Below are 22,952 nucleotides of genomic sequence, written 5' to 3' on the forward strand. Positions count from 1 at the left end.
TAGTTCTAAGTGTAGTTGTAGTCCTATGTGTGGTGCTGTAGTTGTAGATCTAAGTGTAGTTGTAGTCCTATGTGTGGTGCTGTAGTTGTAGATCTAAGTGTAGTTGTAGTCTGATGTGTGGTGCTGTAGTTGTAGTTCTAAGTGTAGCTGTAGTCCTATGTGTGGTGCTGTAGTTGTAGTTCTAAGTGTAGTTGTACTCCTATGTGTGGTGCTGTAGCTGTAGTTCTAAGTGTAGTTGTAGTCCTTTCTGTGGTGCTGTGGTTGTAGTTCTAAGTGTGCTGATGTTACCTGTGTTTGTTTTACCTGTGCTGATGTTACCTGTGGTGATGCGAGTAGAACGCTGAGGCTCCAGGCCATCAGCAGCATCCGGCGGTTCCTGTGGTGCGCACTCAGAGCATCGAGCGGGTGCAGGATGGCGTGCTGCCGGTCGAGGCTGATGACCACGAGGATGAAGGCGGCAGCGTGCATGGCAAACAGCTTCAGGAAGCAGAGCAGCTTACAGAGCACATCTCCTCCGTACCACTGCACTGTCACGTTCCAGACGGCGTCCAGAGGCATCACCACGAACGTCATCATCAGGTCGGCTGACGCCAAGCTCAGCATCAGCGGACGCAGGTGAGATGCCAGACGACGGCCACGCCCACACCACAGACTGACCAATAAGGCGAGGTTGCTGCAGGCTGCAAACAGGAAAAGGATGAAGGTGGCACCAACACGGAACTGAGCAGCCCGGGTGAAGCTGGGAGCCTCCCAGTCTGAGAGAGCTGGGAACTGGGAAGTGTTGGGAGAGAGTGGTGGAGGATGTGATGAAAGCCTCATGATGGGCCAATCTCCTGACATGCTGCAGAGCCAATCAGAACACACAGTAATACCAGTGTTAGTCACTGTAATTAATGTGGTGATGACCAAAATCAACAGAGAGCCAGACAACTCACCACAAACACACCATCTCCACTGTGAAGCATGGTGGTGGCAGCATCATGCTGTGGGGAAGCTTTTCAACAGCCAACCCTGGAAGGCCAGTGGAAAAGACTGGCATTTCTAGCATGCTTGGACCAGAGCATATGCTATGGAACTGCACAGGCTGACTTGAGAGGGAGTGATTTGGTCTTATGTGGATCGTTGTGCAGACAAAATATGTGTAAATTGTAGGTTACAAACAGTCTTATTTGTCATAATGGATCAGCACCAGGCTGGGAGCAGAGACCAGTCTGTGCATAGGGATGGGATGTAGCTTTGTGGTGCTGTAGTTTCCTGCTGAGCTTGGATGTTTCCTTCAAAATAAAAGCATTTGAAATAACACTACAGTCGTGAAGCAGACTGCATGTTCACCAGTGTGTCTGTCTTCAGTCTGTCTCAGTCCTATTGATCATCTCTCACAGAGGTCAGGTTTCTGCTGGCTATTTTTGGCTGTGTTTATTCTTGGTTTCACATTGAAAACCTCCAACAGAACCTTTGAACTGTTTCCGTCTGTATTTCTGCGTGTTCCCTTGAGGCTGAAGGATGTGCACCGAACATTGCAATACCACCAGTAATCACTGGGGGCAGTGTTGTGGGTGAAACTGTATAACTGTATAACATTCCATATGTCATCCTTCAAAACTATCACAACATTCCATTCTTGCAATTCAATATGATGCCATACTTCATTGCCAATTAAACATTCAATCATTGCATTTAACAATTATGTCATTCTTTATAACCTATGTATCATTCCTTTCTTGCCGTTAAAGATGATGTCATTCTAATAATAACAATAATGATAATAACATTAATAATGCCAATAATAGTAATAATAATAATAACAACAACAACAATAATAATAATAATAATAATAATAATAATAATAATAATAATAACAACAACAATAATAATAATAATAATAATGTCTGAGAGGCTCTGACTGTGAAAGAGTTGATATTTTTACCCGATAAGCAGCTCAGATGTTCCTCATGTTCCTCCTTAAAGAACGTCAGAGAACCCAGAGAAGGATCAGTGTGTTGCTGCAGAGCCTCCTGAAACACTGAAGAGAAACCTGCAGAGCAGCACGCTCTGGGGGCGGGGCTTCAGCCCCCTCACTGTAGGTGTGTTAAAGGGACAAACAGGGCACACAGCCCTGACGATTAGTGGCTCTCAAGTGGTGGGTCTGGGCCCAAAAGTGGGTCATTAATCATTCTTCCCATCTTCTTTGGAGGATCTTTGTGCTATATATACATGTATCAGCAGAGGTTATGCGTCACAAAGGTGAGAAGAAGTTGCCGGCGGCCGGCTGTGGCTGCTAGAGCAATATTGAAGACAATTACAGTGCATGGAAAATAAAATTAGCAACTTCTTCTCACCTTTGTGAGGCATAACCCCTGCTGATACATGTCACGAGACACCAGGGGGAAGATAGGCCCCCCTGGCCCCTTTCCACAGGGCACTGCTTGATCCAGGTACTGGTGGCACTGGGTTTCAAACCCCAGCCTCTCCCGCCACAGGTGCTCATGCCCCCTCGGGTGCTTGAGAGTGTGCTGAACCCACTGCACCACCGGTACCTTTCACACTGGGTGATCTTCTCCTGGCACATTTATCATCATCATTGGGATGTTGGACTTTAAAATTCACAACCTCTCCTCTCAGACTTCCAGAGGTTTACCTTCTCACTTTGAACTCAAGTTGTCACCCAGCCCTGGTAAGACTTGAACCTGCAACCTTCAGACTCCCAGACAGACCTCTACCTCCCTAGCCCACATAGACAGACACCTGCTATCATCTCCTCAAGCCTTTCCCTTCTTTCTTCAGACTCAGCTCTTAAAAACTGACCAAGCCTAAGTAGGACTTGAACCTGCAACCTTCAGACTCCCAAGCAATCCTTTATCTCTCTAGACTACCAAAGCAGACACTTGCAACCTTCCAAAGTTCTCCTCTTGTTTATTTGGAGTCAAAGCTTGAAAATTGACAAAGTCGTCTGAAGATTTGAACCTGCCACCTTCAGACTGCCAGACAGACCGCTCTTCTTCTTTGCCACAGAGACAAACATCTCCTGAAGTTCCGAAAGGTTCTCCTTTTTCTCTTTGGACTCAAATCTTTAAGACTGACAACGTGTTGTTAAGATCTGAACCTGGACCCTGCAGTCTCCCTGGTAGTCCTGGATCCCTCTAGGCTACGGAAAGAGTTACAGATGAACGTCTGAGGTTTTCGTTACTTCCTTTGGACATTGGACTTCAAAATCAACCAGCCCCACCTGGATAAGGTCAGAACCAGGAACCTTTGGACTGCCAGTCAGTCTTCTATCACCTTCAGCCACAGGATCAGACTCTTGCTTCAGTTTCTCCAAAGCTTTCAGTGTTTCATTTGGATGTTGGACTTTCAAACTCATCAGTAGGGAATAAGAATTAGTCACAGACTTCCAGGTTGTCTTTTCAGGGTTTCCAAGAGCCTTTTCACCTTCCCTTGGTCTCGGTCTTGCAAAATTCTCCCTCAGGATCAAACACAGGATCTTTGATCAAATGAATCAGGCCTGGATGTGTGGTCTGAGACTGTACTCAGCTTTCCAAAAAATGTGATTAATCACAGTTAATTCATGATTTCACTAGAGGGCCTGGTAGGTTTGGATGGTGTTTTCCCCTAATAAATACAATCCTCAGTAAAAATCTGTATTTTGTTTTTACTCAGGTTATCTTTGGCAAATATTAAGATTAGTTCAATGATCTGAAGCATTTCATTCTGAAAAATATGCAGAAACATTAGGGATCAGGGAGGTTGAAAATGCTTTTTTGCCAGCATGAGCTTTTACAAACTTAAACAACAAACAATTCTATTTCCAGCTGGTATTTTTGTGCATAGTTGTGGCCTAATTTAGCGGTTAAAGGTACCAAAGACTGTCCTAAAAGAATTAGGCTTTATGGATAAAAGAGTTGGATATTCCTCCTTAACTTGGGTCAGTATTTTAATAGTTGGAGTTGCATGGCTTTATGGGGGACAAACAGAAACCTCTCCAAGTGTATACTTTTGTCCCGCTTTTATTTTAGCAAAATTAGACACAAAAATAAAGAGATGAGGCACGTTTCCTCTCACTTTTAACCTCAAAATAAATGCTCAACAAAAAACGACAGGATCTTCTCCATGGCACAGATATGTGTTTATTGATTTATTTTTATGCCTTTGTAAGATAGAGGAGGACGGCAGGTAGAGTCGGAAACAGGGGGAGAAACATGCGGTGGAGGACCTCAGGGTGGATTTGAACCCGGGCCGCCTGCGGACATGGGGAGCGCCTTTAACCACTAGGCCACCTGCTCCCTGTTTAGGCCTGTTGAGGTCTAGTCTGACCTGTATCAGTAGCTCCTGCTTCATCCCAGCCTCTCCCTCTGTCTGTCCAAATGTCCCTCCTCCTCCGATGAAGCAGTTGTAATGTCAGTAGATGTCAACGGACCAGAAACCCTTGCCAGTCTGTAATCCTGAGTCAACACCCCATGACTCAGAGGTACACCACTGATGATGTGTCCCAAAGTTACACCTGTCCATATCCCAGGTGCACCTCCGATGGAGCTCTTAACATCGGGGAACCACCAGGAGGAACTACTAGGAGGACTCCCTGTCACTCTCAACACCAGGGAAACCCTCAGGTAAAGTGTATACCACCTATCGGCTGTGACAGTTTAACGTGTTTCATGATTCCTTAGTAACCTGGAGATCATAGACAGTCAAGTGTAAATAAAATCAATGAGAAGGGATGGATGGATGGAGAAGGGCCATAGATCACACGGGTGTCCACACTGACATATAATTAGCAATAAGACGTGCCACAGTGACAGAAGCAGGGGTTTTCAACCGGGATTGTCAGACTTGAAGGAAAACTCAAAAGGAGGACCCAAAATGCAGAGAAATAAAGAACTGATTTAATTAAACAAAATAATTTACTTGAAACAAAAAAACAGGAATTAAAATCAACTAAACAAAATCTAAAATAAGCACAAGGAGAGATCACGAGGAGTAGCATGAGCAAAGACATCAACTATGAACCCACACAGACACAGGGAGACACAGAGCTATATACACAGGGAGTGATTAACAATGGCAGACAGGTGTGGACAATCAGACACAGGTGAAACTGGTGAAGGATAATCAAAGTGGAGGGAAACTCAAACACAGGGAGGAAAAACTAAAACATGAAACAAAACAAGAAGCACAGAGAAACTTAACATGAAACAGGGAAATAAACTAGACATGAAACACAAGGGCTGTAAAACTAAACATGGAACACAGGGAATTACTTAATACAATAAAAAACTAGACACATGGAAAATAACAAAAGCCCAAAATACACAGAAACACAAAGACTATATAAAACACGAAATGAACTGAACTAAAGACTAAAAGCTGAACAAAGGAAACAGATAACATCTAAGAACTAAACCTAATACAAAGTCAATCTAGAAATCACAGAATTCACAAAGGAAAACCACGGGAAAACTCAGAAACATAATAAACCAAAACCTGGGTCATGACAGGGATGTTGGAGACAGATCTTATCGCTAAGGGGCGACACACCCACTGCACACGGTCTGCTCACACTTTACTTTATGGATCCGTGTCAAAGCTTCGTGTTTGTGTTGCTGGACGGAGGTGAATGTTGTCTGGAGGTATAAATGCAGGTCTGAGGTCCGTTTATGTCCAAGTGTAAGCTCAGAGTGGTTCTCCCTATGTAGGAATTATGGCTTAAAGAAGCAAGACTGGGGTGTGACAGCTGCTTTCATTCTCAGTCTTTTATTAAGCCGTCTTCATTTAAGGGCAGGGGTGTCAAACTCAATCACAGCAGGGGCCTGAGTCTGAGTCTGGGTCTAACCTGAGGGCCTACAGGGTCAACATTAACCATTAAATGCCAACCTAAATGATTGTGGGATTAAAAGTTGAACATGTTGAGTTAAAAACTCTGAATGTCATGTTTTTACCTTTAAAACTTATAAGTTTGACCTTTTATCTCAGATTTTAGGTAGATTAAAAAAAAAAAAGTTTTTAAAAGGCAAAATATGAGATAGATTACTGAAACCATGATTTTTAACAGGCAAAAATCAGACAAAAGTCAAAATCATGACTTTAAAAGGTAAAATAGGGTTTAAATTTAAAATGATGAATCTAAAAGGTAAAAAGATGAGATAAAAAGTAAAGGTTATAGGATGTAAAGGTTAAATATGAAATAAACAGTCAGAACCATAACACTGAGTCATAACTGTGAGATGCAAACTTGATAAAAAAAAAAAAGGTGGTAGAAATTTGTGTTCTCTCTGTTTTCAAATGATTTTTACCGTTTACTTTTTCTAATTTTTATGAGTCGACAAGGATGTTAGAAATCATCACACATATGTAAAAACATCATATGATCTGATGGGCCGGGCATAACTGCACCACGGGCCGGGTCTGGCCCCCGGGCCTTGAGTTTGACACCCCTGATTTAAGGGCAGTGTTGCTGCAAACACGTCTGTAGGAATCTTGGGTGGAACTGTGTGTGTTTGTCTAGCCTTGGAAAAGAGTGCTCAATCGTTCTGCCTTTGGACCGATGAAGCTGTGTGTGCATGACCAGATCTTGAACCTTGACAGATGTTTCCTCTTTGGGTAATAAAATGATCTACATTAACATTTAAAGGTCACATATTTGACCCTTTTAAGACAAGTTTATATCGCTGTCAGAGTCCCTAAAACATGCCTGTGAAGTTTGTTGCTGAAAAACCTCCAGTATTGGATTTCTGCATGTCTAAAAACCCCTCTGTTTCAGCCCTGCTCAGAACCAGCTGTTTCTGTGTCTGTGGCTCTGACTCCGCCCCTGACCACGCCCCTCTCCGGAAATGGATGTGGGTCTCCTGAACCTCCTATCAGCTGAGGGGAGGATCAGGAGATCAGGGAGGGCCGATCGAACCTGGGGGCGGAGCTAACTCCCCACACGACATCATGAGGGGAAAATCTGAGAACGGCTGATTTCAGCACAGAGCAGGGGGGAGGAGGGAACGGGATTATCTGATTCTGTTGTGTGGCGTTGTGTGGCATCTTTGAGGGGCTTAGACCGGACGTCCTCCCTGGACCTTTACTGGAAGATCTGCATCTATTTGAACCCTCAGACATCACTTTGGTTTACCACCCTTTAACGTCATTAAGGACCAATACGTCCACTTGGCTAATGTTTGACAAACCAAGGACAGATAAAAAACCACCCCCCCCCCCGAGCACCGACCTCGGTGCGAGGACCCTATTATTATTCTTTTCCTGACTGGGAAATCGCTAATTTGGGGGCCTTAACATGCTCAGAAACTCACCAGACTTCACCCAAAACATTCCCCTGCGAACTATAACAACCTTTTTGTTGTGTGTATGGTGATGTAGAACCCAGGATGCGGAGGCGGAGAAGCAGTTTTAACAGTTTTATTAGCACAGGTCAATAATCAGGGAATGTGAGTCCAAGAGTCCGGGGGGAAGAGAGTGCTGGAGCTGGCTGCAGTGAGCGGGGAGTGAGGCACTGGAAAAGAAAGGAGGAGGCACGTTAGAAACAGTCCACAAAACACAAGCACTGGAAATTTCTCAAAGGTCCAATAATAAATTCTGAAGACTTCTCTGAGGGTATCTCGAGAGAGCGTGTGAGCCTGGAGCAAAGGTTTACCGCGAGGGAAGGTAGTCAAAACTCAGGCGCTGGTGGAGAGCTGCAGCTGATCTTAAGTAGTCCCTCCTGATGAGAACTCGCTGCAGGTGTGATCTCTCCACAGCACCCGGGGGGAGGGGAGAATGCCTCAGGGAACACAAAGTCAGGTTAGCAGCCAGCAGTAGTGACTCCGGAAACCGGAAGTTAACAAAATAATACAAAATGTGCAACGTGAAACACCACAGTACCCCCCTCTCAATGGACGCCTCCTGGCGTCCTGCCGGGCTTGTCCGGATGCTCCCTGTAAAAGTCATCTAGGAGGCTGTGGTCCAGGATCAGGCTCCTGGAGATCCATGACCTCTCTTCTGGACCGTACCCCTCCCAGTCCACCAGAAACTGGTATCCGCGACCCCGTGGTCGCACGTCCAGGATCTTAGACACGGTGAAAGCCGGATGATTGTCGATGATTCGGGGGGGCGGAGGGGTGACGGCTGGAGGGCTCAGATCACTGGACGCGACTGGTTTCAGCAGGGACACGTGAAATGTGGGGTGGATCTTCATAGCCTCAGGGAGCTTGAGCTGGACGGCGGAGGGGTTGATGACCTTGGTGATTTCGAAGGGGCCCACGAAGCGAGGAGTTAATTTCCGGGATTCAGTCTCGAGGGGTAAATCCTTGGAGGAGAGCCAGACTTTCTGACCCGGGCGATATTCAGGGGCGGGGTTACGGTGAGCGTCAGCCAGTCGTTTGTTGCGCTCAGCCGTGCGTGAGAGCACTGCTCGTGCCGTCCTCCAGACCTCTCTTACGCGCCTCAGATGCTCCTGCACAGACTGGACGGACACGGAGGCTTCCTGCTCTGGAAACAGGGGGGCTGGTACCCAAAGCAGCACATGAACGGGGACATACCAGTAGCGGCGCAGGTGAGGGAGTTGTGTGCATACTCGACCCAGGGGAGATGTGAGCTCCAGGTGACCGGGTGATGAGCGGCCACGCAGCGCAGGGCCGCCTCCAGGCTCTGATTGGCCCGCTCAGTCTGGCCGTTGCTCTGGGGGTGATAACCTGAGGACAGACTGACTGTTGCGCCGAGCTCCTTACAAAACTCCTTCCAAACTCGTGAAACAAACTGGGGTCCTCGGTCTGAAACGAGGTCACAGGGGATACCATGGAGTCTGACGACGTGAAGAACCAATAGATGAGCTGTTTCCAGGGCAGTGGGGAGTTTGGGGAGAGGGATATAATGGACGCTCTTAGAGAACCGGTCGATTATGGTGAGGATGACTGTATTTCCATCTGAAGGAGGTAAGCCAGTAACAAAGTCCAAGGCGATGTGGGACCAGGGCCGACTGGGGGTGGATAGGGGGCGCAACAAGCCAGCTGGAGGTTGATGGGATGATTTACCCCGGGCACAGACTGAGCAGGCAGCCACAAACTCACGGGTGTCCTTGGTCATGCCAGGCCACCAGAAGCTCTGCTGGAGGAAGCCAAGGGTCCTCTGAAACCCTGGATGGCAGGTGAGTTTGGAGGAGTGGGCCCACTGGAGCACAGGAGAGCGGACCGAGTCCGGGACGAAGAGGCGGTTAGGAGGTCCGGTACCAGGGTCGGGCTGGAGTCTCTGAGCGTCTCGGATGGTCTGCTCGATCTCCCAAACAGCAGCACCAACGATACAGTCAGGGGAAAGAATCCGATCTGGTTCGGGAACATCACGAGAAGGGGACTCCACACGAGATAGGGCATCTGGCTTGGTGTTCCGGGAACCAGGGCGGTACGAAAGGGTGAAGTGAAACCTGCTGAGGAACAAGGCCCACCGGGCCTGACGAGAGTTGAGGCGTCGTGCAGAACGGAGATAGGCGAGGTTCTTGTGGTCGGTCCAGATAATGAAGGGGTGTTTCGTGCCCTCCAACCAGTGCCTCCACTCCTGAAGAGCCCACACTACAGCCAGCAACTCTCTGTTTCCCACGTCGTAATTCCTTTCAGCAGGGGACAGACGGCGAGAGAAAAAGGCGCAGGGATGCAGCTTTTGAGTCTCTGGGTCTCTCTGGGACAACACGGCTCCTGCACCTGTCTCGGATGCGTCCACCTCCACAACAAACTGAAGGGACGAGTCAGGATGTTTGAGAACAGGTGCAGAGGTAAAAAGAGTCTTGAGCCGTGTAAACGCTGCTGCCGCCTCTGGAGACCACCGGTAGGGGGAGTTAGGGGAGGTGAGCCTAGTGAGAGGGGCTGCTACCCTGCTATAATCACGAATAAACCTCCTGTAAAAATTGGCGAAGCCCAGAAACCTCTGAAGCTCCTGGCGGTTAGTAGGGATGGGCCAATCTGTCACTGCCTTGATTTTTGCGGGATCTGGCTGTAACTGGCCCTGAGCGAGGATGAACCCTAGGAAGCTGACTGAGTCAGAGTGGAACTCACACTTTTCAGGTTTCACGTATAGTCTGTTCTCTAACAGTCTCTGGAGAACTAGGCGAACGTGTTGCTGGTGCTGTTCAAGGGAGTGGGAAAAGATGAGGATATCATCCAAATAGACAAACACAAATCTATTAAGCATGTCTCTGAGCACGTCGTTAATTAGGGCCTGGAAGACTGCTGGGGCGTTCGTAAGACCAAAAGGCATTACTAAATACTCGAAGTGACCCATAGGAGTCTTAAAAGCTGTCTTCCACTCGTCCCCCTCTCTGATCCTGACAAGGTGGTAAGCGTTCCTGAGATCAAGTTTGGAGAACACCTTGGCTGAACACAGGGGCTCAAAAGAGGGATCGATTAAGGGGAGAGGATACTTGTTCTTAATGGTGATATCATTAAGTCCCCTGAAATCAATGCACGGGCGGAGTGTAGTGTCTTTCTTTTTAACAAAGAAGAATCCTGCCCCTAGTGGAGATGAGGAGGGACGAATGAGACCGGAGGCTAACGAGTCATGAATGTACGCCTCCATGGCCTCCTTCTCGGGGACGGAGAGGTTGTAAAGGCGGCTACTAGGCAGGGAGGCGCCAGGGATTAAATCAATCGCACAGTCGTGCACGCGGTGCGGAGGGAGAGAGACTGCTAACTCTTTGCTAAAGACGGGAGCGAGATCGTGGTACTCAGAGGGAACGTTAGTTAAATCCGGAGGCGAGGGAGTGACTGAGGGGCGGTGAACAGGAGGATTGGCGGAACGTAAACAGTGGGAGTGACAATGAATGCTCCAGTTAGAGATGGTAGCAGTTTTCCAATTGATTTGGGGGTTATGGAGCTGTAACCAGGGGAGACCTAACACCACCGGTGCGTGAGGGGAAGGGATAACAAAAGGCTGGAGGCTTTCGCGATGATTACCAGAGATGATTAATGTGATGGGAACAGTGCGATGAGTAACCTTAGCGATGAGTCTACCGTCAAGGGCCGTGACAGTCTTGGGGGTGGTTAAGGGCTCTAAGGGAAGGTGGAGTTGTTGCGCGAGGCTGTCTTGAATAAAGTTGTCGTCGGCCCCTGAATCTATGAGAGCCTGAATGGGCACGGAGTCGTGTTCCCACACTAAGCTAGCTGGGACAGCTAAACGTAGGGGAGGGCCAGGAAGGGACTTGGTCTGGCTCACTCGTGTGCCCTGGTTCACGAGTGAGCCCTGTCTTTTAACAGTTCCGGACAGGAGGCGAGAAAATGACCAGCTTGACCACAATAAATGCAAAGTTTGAGATTAAATCTCCTCTGGCGCTCACTGGGGGTTAAACGGGCTCTACCAAGTTGCATGGGTTCTTCCTGGGAGGACGAGGGGGACTCTACAGGTGGTCTAGGTGTGACAGGAGGTTGGAAAACTGTCTGACCAAAAGGGGGAGCCAAGGTCCGTGATCTAAGGCCTTTGGCCTGGCTCTTCTCTCTGTGTCTCTCCCTCAACCGATTATCAATGCGTATAGCTAGAGAAATGAGGCCCTCAAGGGAATCAGGTTCATCTCTAGAAGCTAGTTCGTCCTTTAACTCCTCTGACAAACTTCTAAGGAAAATCCCCTTAAGTTCAGTTTCCCCCCACCCGCTCTCAGAAGCCGTGATGCGAAAGTCTATGGAAAATTCTGCCACAGATCTAGAACCTTGTGAAAGGGAAAATAAACGCTTGGCTGCTTCTTGGCCCTGGAGGGGGTGATCAAATATGCGACACAACTCACTGGAAAACACAGAAAAAGACGCTAACAAAGGGGACTCCCGCTCCCAAATAGCGGTGGCCCAACGGGAGGCTTGACCACGTAACAAATTTATCACAAACGCTATCTTAGCCCTGTCTGTGGGATAACTAAGGGGCTGCTGATCAAATACCAAAGAGCAACGTAACAAAAATCCTCGAGCTTTGCCTATCTCTCCTGAAAAGACATCTGGATGGGGGACCTGAGGTTCTCTAAGGAGGTGGAGAGGGGGGGAAGGTGTGGGATCTGCTAAGGGTGGCTGATTGCTAACAGGTGCAGGCTCTGGTGGTGAGGACTGAGGCTGATTGGCAGTGAGTAATTGGTCGGAGATACTGGAGACCTGGGTGCTGAGGGATTGTAGTGATTGTAGGATACCTTTTAGCATTGTCTCATGTTGTCCGAGGCGTTGTCCTTGGTGAGATATTGCAGTCTTGATTGAGTCCAGGTCCGCTGGGTCCATTTCTGGCCTGAGTTTTCTGTTGTGTGTATGGTGATGTAGAACCCAGGATGCGGAGGCGGAGAAGCAGTTTTAACAGTTTTATTAGCACAGGTCAATAATCAGGGAATGTGAGTCCAAGAGTCCGGGGGGAAGAGAGTGCTGGAGCTGGCTGCAGTGAGCGGGGAGTGAGGCACTGGAAAAGAAAGGAGGAGGCACGTTAGAAACAGTCCACAAAACACAAGCACTGGAAATTTCTCAAAGGTCCAATAATAAATTCTGAAGACTTCTCTGAGGGTATCTCGAGAGAGAGTGTGAGCCTGGAGCAAAGGTTTACCGCGAGGGAAGGTAGTCAAAACTCAGGCGCTGGTGGAGAGCTGCAGCTGATCTTAAGTAGTCCCTCCTGATGAGAACTCGCTGCAGGTGTGATCTCTCCACAGCACCCGGGGGGAGGGGAGAATGCCTCAGGGAACACAAAGTCAGGTTAGCAGCCAGCAGTAGTGACTCCGGAAACCGGAAGTTAACAAAATAATACAAAATGTGCAACGTGAAACACCACACTTTTGGTGGAACCGTGCAAATCCATCCAGCACTGGCAACTGGGCGGGGCAAAAGTGAGTTAGGGCCGTGGGTAACACCTACACACACCAAAATTGGTACGCATATGTATCCTGATGAGACAAACAAAAAATTACATTATGGCCATCCTCTAAAATGTACAGGAAACGCACTACAAACCATTTTTTGTCAAATTTTGGCGTTTTTGGAAAACCGCACATTTCGCATTTGAACAAACTCGTCCTAGGCCTTTCATCTGATGGACTCCAGAATTTTTTTGCATAAACTAGACTACCTGGAGATCTAAAGTTGAGCTCTGCAGGAGTTTTCACCAGTAGGCAGGGCCGTAATAGGGGCCCGATTTTGCCTTATTTTTGATGTGATTTTACAGTCAAAGTTACACGACAAGGCCTTATAACCTTTTAGTGCTTATGTCAATCATCACCAAACGTCACATGGATAATCACACACTGGTCCTGAATACAACCATGCATCAATTACATCACTTTCTCACAGCGCCCCCTTCTGCCAGGTGAAGATTTACACCCTTAATTTTTCATGACTGTTTTATGGGTTGTCACAAAAAAATTCACCAAAAATCAATCGTTCATCCTAGGCCTATGATTGTCGCTGTGCTTATGGATCATCATCAGAGCTACAAAAAAGTCATTTTGACCCATGCCAAAATCCCAAAAGGAAGTCCACTAGCTCCGCCCCAAATCCAATATACCTCCATTTTTTGGCTGGCTATAGCTGCAGAGCTCTGTGACCTGCTGATGTCAGCTTCTCGATGTCCTCCTCCTGAACCTCCTTCCTCCTCTCCTCTTTCCTCCTCCTCTTCTTCACCTTCTCCACCTTCTCACCTGGAGGAGACTCACCTGACGCCATGTTGGAGGAGGAGCCAAGCAGGTGTTACACCTGATGGATCCTGTTAAAACAACATCTTTGAAGAATCTGACTTTAAAGACATTCAAATGACCATAAAATCAGCTATTCCTAACTATTAAGTCTCTCCTGGACGTTTTCTCTTTAAAGCTTGTCAAACATCGACCCTGTGGTTCACAGTCAGGCTCTAAACATCCTTTAATCAGGACGACCTGGGCTGGAAGAACATGTGTGCTGCAGTAATGTCACTGGAATTAAAACAAAGTTATGGGACTGAAAAACAAAAGAAAACAAAAACTGAACAGAAATTAAAACTCAATGATTTTATGTTTTAAACACAGTCAAGTCAAAGCCTGGGTTTATCAGGGTCCAGTCTCTGGGTTTATCAGGGTCCAGTCTCTGGGTTTATCAGGGTCCAGTCTCTGGGTTTATCAGGGTCCATTCTCTGGATTTATCAGGGTCCAGTCTCTGGGTTTATCAGGGTCCAGTCTCTGGGTTTATCAGGGTCCAGTCTCTGGGTTTATCAGGGTCCAGTCTCTGGGTTTATCAGGGTCCAGTCTCTGGGCTCCACTGTTATTTGTCTGATCATGGAGAAGGTTCATGAACATTTTTCTAACTTGAACAGATGTCTCATGTCGTGTCTGTAATCTGGACTCTTCTACTGAGTTTAACAGCCTTATATTGAAGCTAACAGCGCCCTCTGCTGGAGGAGGAACATGCCACTCAGTAACCAGAAACATGATTGAAGGACATTGTTATGAATTTCCCATGCTGTCAAAATGGCGGCATCTGGTGGCCGAGAGTGATACAGCTCTGAAAGGGGCAATAGTAATAATTGCTGGCAGGTGTGACAGCCACACAGGTGTGCCTGCAGCTAGAATCAAAGCTCAGCACAGTCAGAGCAGAGGTCTCTGACTTCAATCCACTGTCCCAGCCATGCGTCCTTAAGAAAGTAAGATTGTTACCTTGTTTTGTTGTATTTTCTTTACCATTTTATGTTAATTTATATCAATTGATACTTGATTATTCCAATTTATGTTAATCTATTACTTTAATTGTTTGTTAACACAGATACCATGGTCTGGATGGACAATAAAACTCAAAAGTGTTCCACTTGTTACTGACTCTTTAATTTGAGAAAACTAAGGTGGTCAGCTCCTATAATAAGAACCAATAACAAGTTTTAATAGACATGTCTGAGGATCTGTGAGGGACCGTTAAATCAGCTGTTTGGACATTCACTTCTTCTTTCACTCTTTTAGGTTTGTTAAAGTATCGTCTACTGAATCTCACACAGTTAAAACTACGGCAGCCCTAAAGGTTGACTGCAAAAAACATTTAACAGGATACAAAATAAAATAAATCAAATAAAACACAAGGACTTGTTAGTATGGCTAAATACATTATTAAAATCAAAAATGTCTTTAAAAACCAACATTTGATAAAGTAAAACACAGAAACGATTGATCAAACAAAATGTCAGTGAAGAACCGAGATATGCTGATAAAAATAGAGGTAATCTGATTAATCTGAGGTCAATTTGAAGACAGTTTTATAACTGAATGAAAACAGATTCAAACCGGATCAATGAATTTAAAATAATTTCTCATTGAAGGAGCAGAGGGAAAGTAAAGAGATGATTATAATGTAGGAGATGAAAGTGAACTGAAACATTAAAATGTGCATTATTAAAATCATAATAAACAATAATCCAGATTATTTCTATTTATCACTATTTATCTATTTTTATTTATCTCAATTAGGGAGATGTTTTTACTGACCCTCAGGGCCACCGTAGTTTCCCATCCTCTTTGAAGGATCCCTCTGCTGGAGTAGCTAGTGCACCAATCAGAGCGTGGTTTCATAGTTTTTTATTGATCTTATGTAATATTCTAATTTTCTGAGACACTGAGTTTTGGGTTTTCTTATCTGTGAGCGATAATCATCAACATTTCAAGAAATAAAGGCTTGAAATATTTCACTCTGTGTGTAATGAGTCTTTATAATATACAGGTTTACCTTTCTGAAATGAGGGACAAAAAAATGGAACTTTTTCATGATATTCTCATTTTTTAAGCTGTACCTGTATGTATACAGTGTTGCACCTCTTCAACCTTGCAAATGTTCAAAAAAGAGCCAGTCAGAAAATTTGCTCCAAAATATGTTCATACAAAAATATTTATTTAAATCTGTTTCTGTTGCCTGGTTACCACTGGAAGGCCACGCCTCTAGACAACTTCACAACCCTGCGATTTTTATTGAAGGCTTGATGAGACAAGCTCCTCCCCATGCTCAGTGTTTCCATGGAAACCATAATTAATGATCCGAATGATCATCAGGAATCACGATCAATGGTTCTACATCACTGAACAGAACACAGATCCCCACCTGCCTACAGGAGGCGTGGCCTTTTTGATCACACCTGGGCTGGGAGCCTGTGGCTCCTGGACCAATGAGGCTTCACTGAAAGAAAACGACCAATCAGGTGTCAGCATTCAGGTCTGTGTTTACAGTTGGTGTGATTGACGGCTGTCAGTTACCTTTCAGTGGGCGGGTTCTCCCTGTCTGACCACAGCTCACCTGAGCCGTTCTCCTGAGTTCTGCTGCGACCTTTGATAACGGAAACATCAGGAGACATCAGAGAACATTTGGAGAACATCAGAAGAACATTTAGAGAACATCAGGGGACATCAGAGAACATTTGGAGAACATCAGAAGAACATTTAGAGAACATCAGGGGACATCAGAGAACATTTGGAGAACATCAGAAGAACATTTAGAGAACATCAGGGGACATCAGAGAACATTTGGAGAACATCAGAAGAACATTTAGAGAACATCAGGGGACATCAGAGAACATTTGGAGAACATCAGAAGAACATTTAGAGAACATCAGGGGACATCAGAGACATTTAGAGAACATCAGAAGAACATTTAGAGAACATCAGAAGAACATTTAGAGAACATCAGAAGAACATTTAGAGAACATCAGAGAACATTTAGAGAACATCAGAAGAACATTTAGAGAACATCAGAGAACATTTAGAGAACATCAGGGGACATCAGAGAACATTTGGAGAACATCAGAAGAACATTTAGAGAACATCAGGGGACATCAGAGACATTTAGAGAACATCAGAAGAACATTTAGAGAACATCAGAAGAACATTTAGAGAACATCAGAAGAACATTTAGAGAACATCAGGGGACATCAGAGAACATTTAGAGAACATCAGAAGAACATTTAGAGAACATCAGAAAAACATTTAGAGAACATCAGAAAAACATTTAGAGAACATCAGAAGAACATTTAGAGAACATCAGGGGACATCAGAGAACATTTGAAGAAAATTTAGAGAACATCAGAAGAACATTTAGAGAACATCAGAAGAACATTTAGAGAACATCAGAAGAACATTTAGAGAACATCAGAAGAACATTTGGAGAACATCAGAAGAACATTTAGAGAACATCAGGGGACATCAGAGAACATTTGGAGAACATCAGGGGACATCAGAGAACATTTGGAGAACATCAGGGGACATCAGAGAACATTTGGAGAACATCAGAAGAACATTTAGAGAACATCAGAAGAACATTTGGAGAACATCAGAAGAACATTTAGAGAACATCAGGGGACATCAGAGAACATTTGGAGAACATCAGGGGACATCAGAGAACATTTGGAGAACATCAGGGGACATCAGAGAACATTTGGAGAACATCAGAAGAACATTTAGAGAACATCAGAGAACATTTAGAGAACATCAGGGGACATCAGAGAACATTTAGAGAACATTTGAAGAACATTTAGAGAACATCAGGGGACATCAGAGAACATTTGGAGAACATCAGAAGAACATTTAGAGAACATCAGGGGACATCAGAGAACATTTGAAGAACATTTAGAGAACATCAGAAGAACATTTAAGAGAACATCAGGGGACATCACAGAACATTTAGAGAACATCAGAGAACATTTAGAGAACATCAGGGGACATCAGCGAACATTTGGAGAACATCAGAAGAACATTTAGAGAACATCAGGGGACATCAGAGAACATTTGAAGAACATTTAGAGAACATCAGAAGAACATTTAAGAGAACATCAGGGGACATCACAGAACATTTAGAGAACATCAGAAGAACATTTAGAGAACATCAGGAGACGTCAGAGAACATTTGGAGAACATCAGAAAAACATTTAGAGAACATCAGAAAAAACATTTAGAGAACATCAGAAAAACATTTAGAGAACATCAGAAAAACATTTAGAGAACATCAGAAAAAACATTTAGAGAACATCAGAAAAACATTTAGAGAACATCAGAAAAACATTTGGAGAACATCAGAAGAACACCTGGGATCATCAGAGAACATCTAAAGATGACAGAGAGATGCAGCGTACTCACAGTTCTGCCACTGGTCGTTCCCCTCTGAACTATCAACAAAAAAATAGAGAAGTCTAAGGGTCTCAAACTGTGGTTCCAGACCTGTCAGTGGTCTCAGCTCATCTCTTCACTATTACTGTTACCTGTGAGGTACTGGGCTGGTGAGGCCAGATGCTACATTGGCTCCTCCCCTCATGGTGACCTGCTCTGTGGAGGGTGAAGAATGATGGGAAATGAACTCATGTGTCCTGAACAGGACTCTACTAAAAACCACATAAAGACCTGTACCACATAAAGACCTGTACCACATAAGGACCTGTACCACATAAAGACCTGTACCACATAAGGACCTGTACCACATAAGGACCTGTACCACATAAAGACCTGTACCACATAAAGACCTGTACCACATAAAGACCCGTACCACATAAGGACCTGTACCACATAAGGACCTGTACCACATAAGGACCCGTACCACAGTGGAAGAGAAACAAACCTAACTTGATCTTGAACCTTTCCAGTTTTAGTCTCCAGTGAGAGTGGTGATGCATTGTGGGACGGTTCAGTAGGACCGGTCTGCTCCTGATTCAAACTCTAAATTCCGACCAGTCCTCCATAGATACCTCTGTATGAAGGATCGGGTAGACTAAATGTGACGTCAGATTAAGGATGGATGGTGGGAGAGGATGTGGTTTGGACTCACCTGGCCCTTCCCTCCCTTCATGATCTGGTTCCTGATTGGACACTCGGCCTGGACTCTGTGTGACATCACTCTTCCTGTAAGGAGGGCGGGGCTGATTTAGGATTTAGTTTGAGCACATGGCTGCAGGTAGATGCTACCTGGGCTGCTTCTATTCACTGGAGGGACATGTCTATATGGTAGCCATCTTGGAGAGGGGTCACTGCATCACTTTATTAATGACAGCAGGAGGTCTAATAGAATCAAAACATTCAGTCATGATTAAAATGTTCATAACTCACTGAAATGTTTTATTTTCCTTTTTAACTCCAGATATCATGTATTTATGTTTTTGTTCCTATATATTTATGATCTAGGATTCTTGCATCAATAAAAAAACAGTTTTCCATACCAAAATGCTCTATCCAAGATCAAATAGCATTAAAATATAGTTCCACCTCCATAGCTTTATAGCAGCAGCTTTACCCCTCTCCAAGATGGCGTCCTCGTAGTCACATATCACAGACCTGAAGGTGAAACCTACATGCCTATAGACTGATCACTAATCCAGGGAAGTATTGATTGATTTCATTAACAATGATTGGTTGTTACCTGGCATGATGTCCCAAAGGTGGGTTGTGAGGGTGTGGTCTGAGTGGGCGTGGCCTCTGGGTGTATAGATCCTGCTGCAGAGCGGCGGTCAGGTGTTCTACCAGACGATCTCGAATGTGACTAGAGGGATCCTAAAGTTCAGAGACAGACAGGCACAGATTACGCCTGCCACGGAGTCCATCATCCACCTCTCCAGTTTAAACGTCTGAACTGACAGGCGTTTAGGAACGCCACAGCAGTTTGAAGTTTAAACTTGTTTATCGTGGCTGTGAACGTGGCTTCACTGTAAACACAGACACACCTGTGGAGGTAGACTTCTGTGTTGTTACCTGGTAGTGAGTGAGTGCGCTCAGAGCCTCCTTGTAGAGCTGAACAGCCTTCCTCTTCTTCCTCTGCCTCAGGTAACACTCTGCTAACGCCTCACACACCTGAACCTGGGCCAGGTGGTCGTCTAGGAGACAGACAGGGAGGAACATTAAAGAGATGTTTAGTTTAAATATTCAAATCTGTCTCGTCCAATCAGCTTCATCGCTGACAGAGATCGACCTCGTCCACCCCCCAGAAATCCTGTAGCACAAATTATTCACTAAGGTTGTCAACATTTTAGATTCTTGTTGATGCCACAGCTAAAATGACAGAGTCTGGATGGCATCAAAAACACTAGAGCCCTGATGAAAAAGCAGATCTTTGGTTCACATTGGACACAGGAGTTTTTTCGCAAAATGTTAACTAAAAAAAATATAAATTAGCCAATAGGGTTGTAGGACTTATGCTTTTATTGCAGTTATGATGGTACTCAGTGATTTATGTGTATAAACATGACTGAATCTATAATAAAGATGTAAAAAAGAGCAGAGCTTAGGTCAGGGATGTACCGGTGTCTTTAAACCCTTGCAGAGCATGCATGAAGCTCTCTGCTGCCTCCTCTTCATCGCCCAGCTGACTGCATAACGCCAAGTTACTGAAACACCGTGCCTGGTCACCACGGCAACCCAGAGAGCCTGCACACACACATCTATAGTGGTGATCATAGTAATTGATTGTTGATCTAAAGTATTGATCAATGGTTGACTCACCGTACAGCCCAGCAGCGAGGCGGTGGTACGTCACGGCTGCTGTGTACTGGCCCTCAGCGTTTAGAGCCGCTCCAAGGTTGTGCATCACTTTGGCCAGCAGAGGGGGCTGCTGAGCTGAGGGCCTGAGAGCCTGACGGAAAGTCAGAACAGCCTCAGGGAAACACCTGAGACGGCAGTAAGACACTCCCACTGACAGGTACAACTCACCTGGACAGAAGCAGCATGAGAACTGATTTAGATCAATCATTCAATCAATCAATCAATCAATCAATCAATCAATCAAATAAAGAGTGCCGTAGGCTATTCATGTAACATTTAAACAGCAGGATGTATATGAAAGGGAGCATGCTGAACCCTATCATGCTGCAGTCGCTGTTGATTACCAAGAATCCCCAGGTCAGAGATGCTCTCAGTCAAACTCAGACACTCTGTCAAGACGCCGATGATGTCGTCATTGCTGAACTAATCTGATTGGACCATGTGACTCCCTGCTTCTTTGAGGGCAACAGCTGCAAAATCCAACACGGCCGCAACATGGTAACTCTCTGCAGCACGCCGGAAACTCTGGACTGCCTGAACCGGGTCCTACAAAAAACACAAATCCACAAAACTACAGCATCACCAAACAGTATGGGTTGGTTTAGAACAGCTCAGTCCACCTCTAGTTGTAGATCTAAGTGTAGCTGTAGTCCTATGTGTGGTGCTGTAGTTGTAGTTCTAAGTGTAGTTGTAGTCCTATGTGTGGTGCTGTAGTTGTAGATCTAAGTGTAGTTGTAGTCTGATTTATGGTGCTGTAGTTGTAGATCTAAGTGTAGTTGTAGTCCTTTCTGTGGTGCTGTAGTTGTAGATCTAAGTGTAGTTGTAGTCTGATGTATGGTGCTGTAGTTGTAGTTCTAAGTGTAGTTGTAGTCCTATGTGTGGTGCTGTAGTTGTAGTTCTAAGTGTAGTTGTAGTCCGATGTGTGGTGCTGTAGTTGTAGTTCTAAGTGTAGTTGTAGTTCTTTCTGTGGTGCTGTAGTTGTAGATCTAAGTGTAGTTGTAGTCCTATGTGTGGTGCTGTAGTTGTAGATCTAAGTGTAGTTGTAGTCCTATGTGTGGTGCTGTAGTTGTAGTTCTAAGTGTAGTTGTAGTCCTATGTGTGGTGCTGTAGTTGTAGATCTAAGTGTAGTTGTAGTCTGATGTGTGGTGCTGTAGTTGTAGTTCTAAGTGTAGCTGTAGTCCTATGTGTGGTGCTGTAGTTGTAGTTCTAAGTGTAGTTGTACTCCTATGTGTGGTGCTGTAGTTGTAGTTCTAAGTGTAGTTGTAGTCCTTTCTGTGGTGCTGTGGTTGTAGTTCTAAGTGTGCTGATGTTACCTGTGTTTGTTTTACCTGTGCTGATGTTACCTGTGGTGATGCGAGTAGAACGCTGAGGCTCCAGGCCATCAGCAGCATCCGGCGGTTCCTGTGGTGCGCACTCAGAGCATCGAGCGGGTGCAGGATGGCGTGCTGCCGGTCGAGGCTGATGACCACGAGGATGAAGGCGGCAGCGTGCATGGCAAACAGCTTCAGGAAGCAGAGCAGCTTACAGAGCACATCTCCTCCGTACCACTGCACTGTCACGTTCCAGACGGCGTCCAGAGGCATCACCACGAACGTCATCATCAGGTCGGCTGACGCCAAGCTCAGCATCAGCGGACGCAGGTGAGATGCCAGACGACGGCCACGCCCACACCACAGACTGACCAATAAGGCGAGGTTGCTGCAGGCTGCAAACAGGAAAAGGATGAAGGTGGCACCAACACGGAACTGAGCAGCCCGGGTGAAGCTGGGAGCCTCCCAGTCTGAGAGAGCTGGGAACTGGGAAGTGTTGGGAGAGAGTGGTGGAGGATGTGATGAAAGCCTCATGATGGGCCAATCTCCTGACATGCTGCAGAGCCAATCAGAACACACAGTAATATCAGTGTTAGTCACTGTAATTAATGTGGTGATGACCAAAATCAACAGAGAGCCAGACAACTCACCACAAACACACCATCTCCACTGTGAAGCATGGTGGTGGCAGCATCATGCTGTGGGGAAGCTTTTCAACAGCCAACCCTGGAAGGCCAGTGGAAAAGACTGGCATTTCTAGCATGCTTGGACCAGAGAATATGCTATGGAACTGCACAGGCTGACTGGAGAGGGAGTGATTTGGTCTTATGTGGATCGTTGTGCAGACAAAATATGTGTAAATTGTAGGTTACAAACAGTCTTATTTGTCATAATGGATCAGCACCAGGCTGGGTGTTATGTGAGTGTAAAGGTTGAACCCAGGATGCGGAGACGGAGAGCAGTTTTGAACAGGTTTATTGTGCAGGTAAGTGGGAACAGGAGGGGGGGGGGGGTTCCCAAGAGTCCGAGAAGGTGAGAGAGTGCTGGAGCTGGCTGCGGTGATCTGGGCAGGAGGCACTGGAAGGGAATGGAGAGGCACGTTAGAGGAGAGCACAGGAATAAACAAGCACTAGAGAATACTCAAAATTCTCAATAGAAAAAACACTGGTGAACTTCTCTGGAGGAATCTCGTGAGAGAAGGAGCCTGGAGCTAACGA

The 22,952-nt window shown here is 45.6% G+C and overlaps 2 pseudogenes; both read right to left on the bottom strand.

The window, feature by feature from the left end:
* LOC121514207 overlaps positions 1 to 1,067 on the bottom strand; it is a 7,489-nt pseudogene extending 6,422 nt beyond the window's left edge.
* Positions 1,068 to 15,840: 14,773 nt separating this feature from the next.
* On the bottom strand, positions 15,841 to 22,554 carry LOC121513251 (annotated as a pseudogene).
* Positions 22,555 to 22,952: the final 398 nt, after the last annotated feature.

Source organism: Cheilinus undulatus, linkage group 8, assembly GCF_018320785.1.
Source record: "Cheilinus undulatus linkage group 8, ASM1832078v1, whole genome shotgun sequence".
NCBI lineage: Eukaryota > Metazoa > Chordata > Actinopteri > Labriformes > Labridae > Cheilinus > Cheilinus undulatus.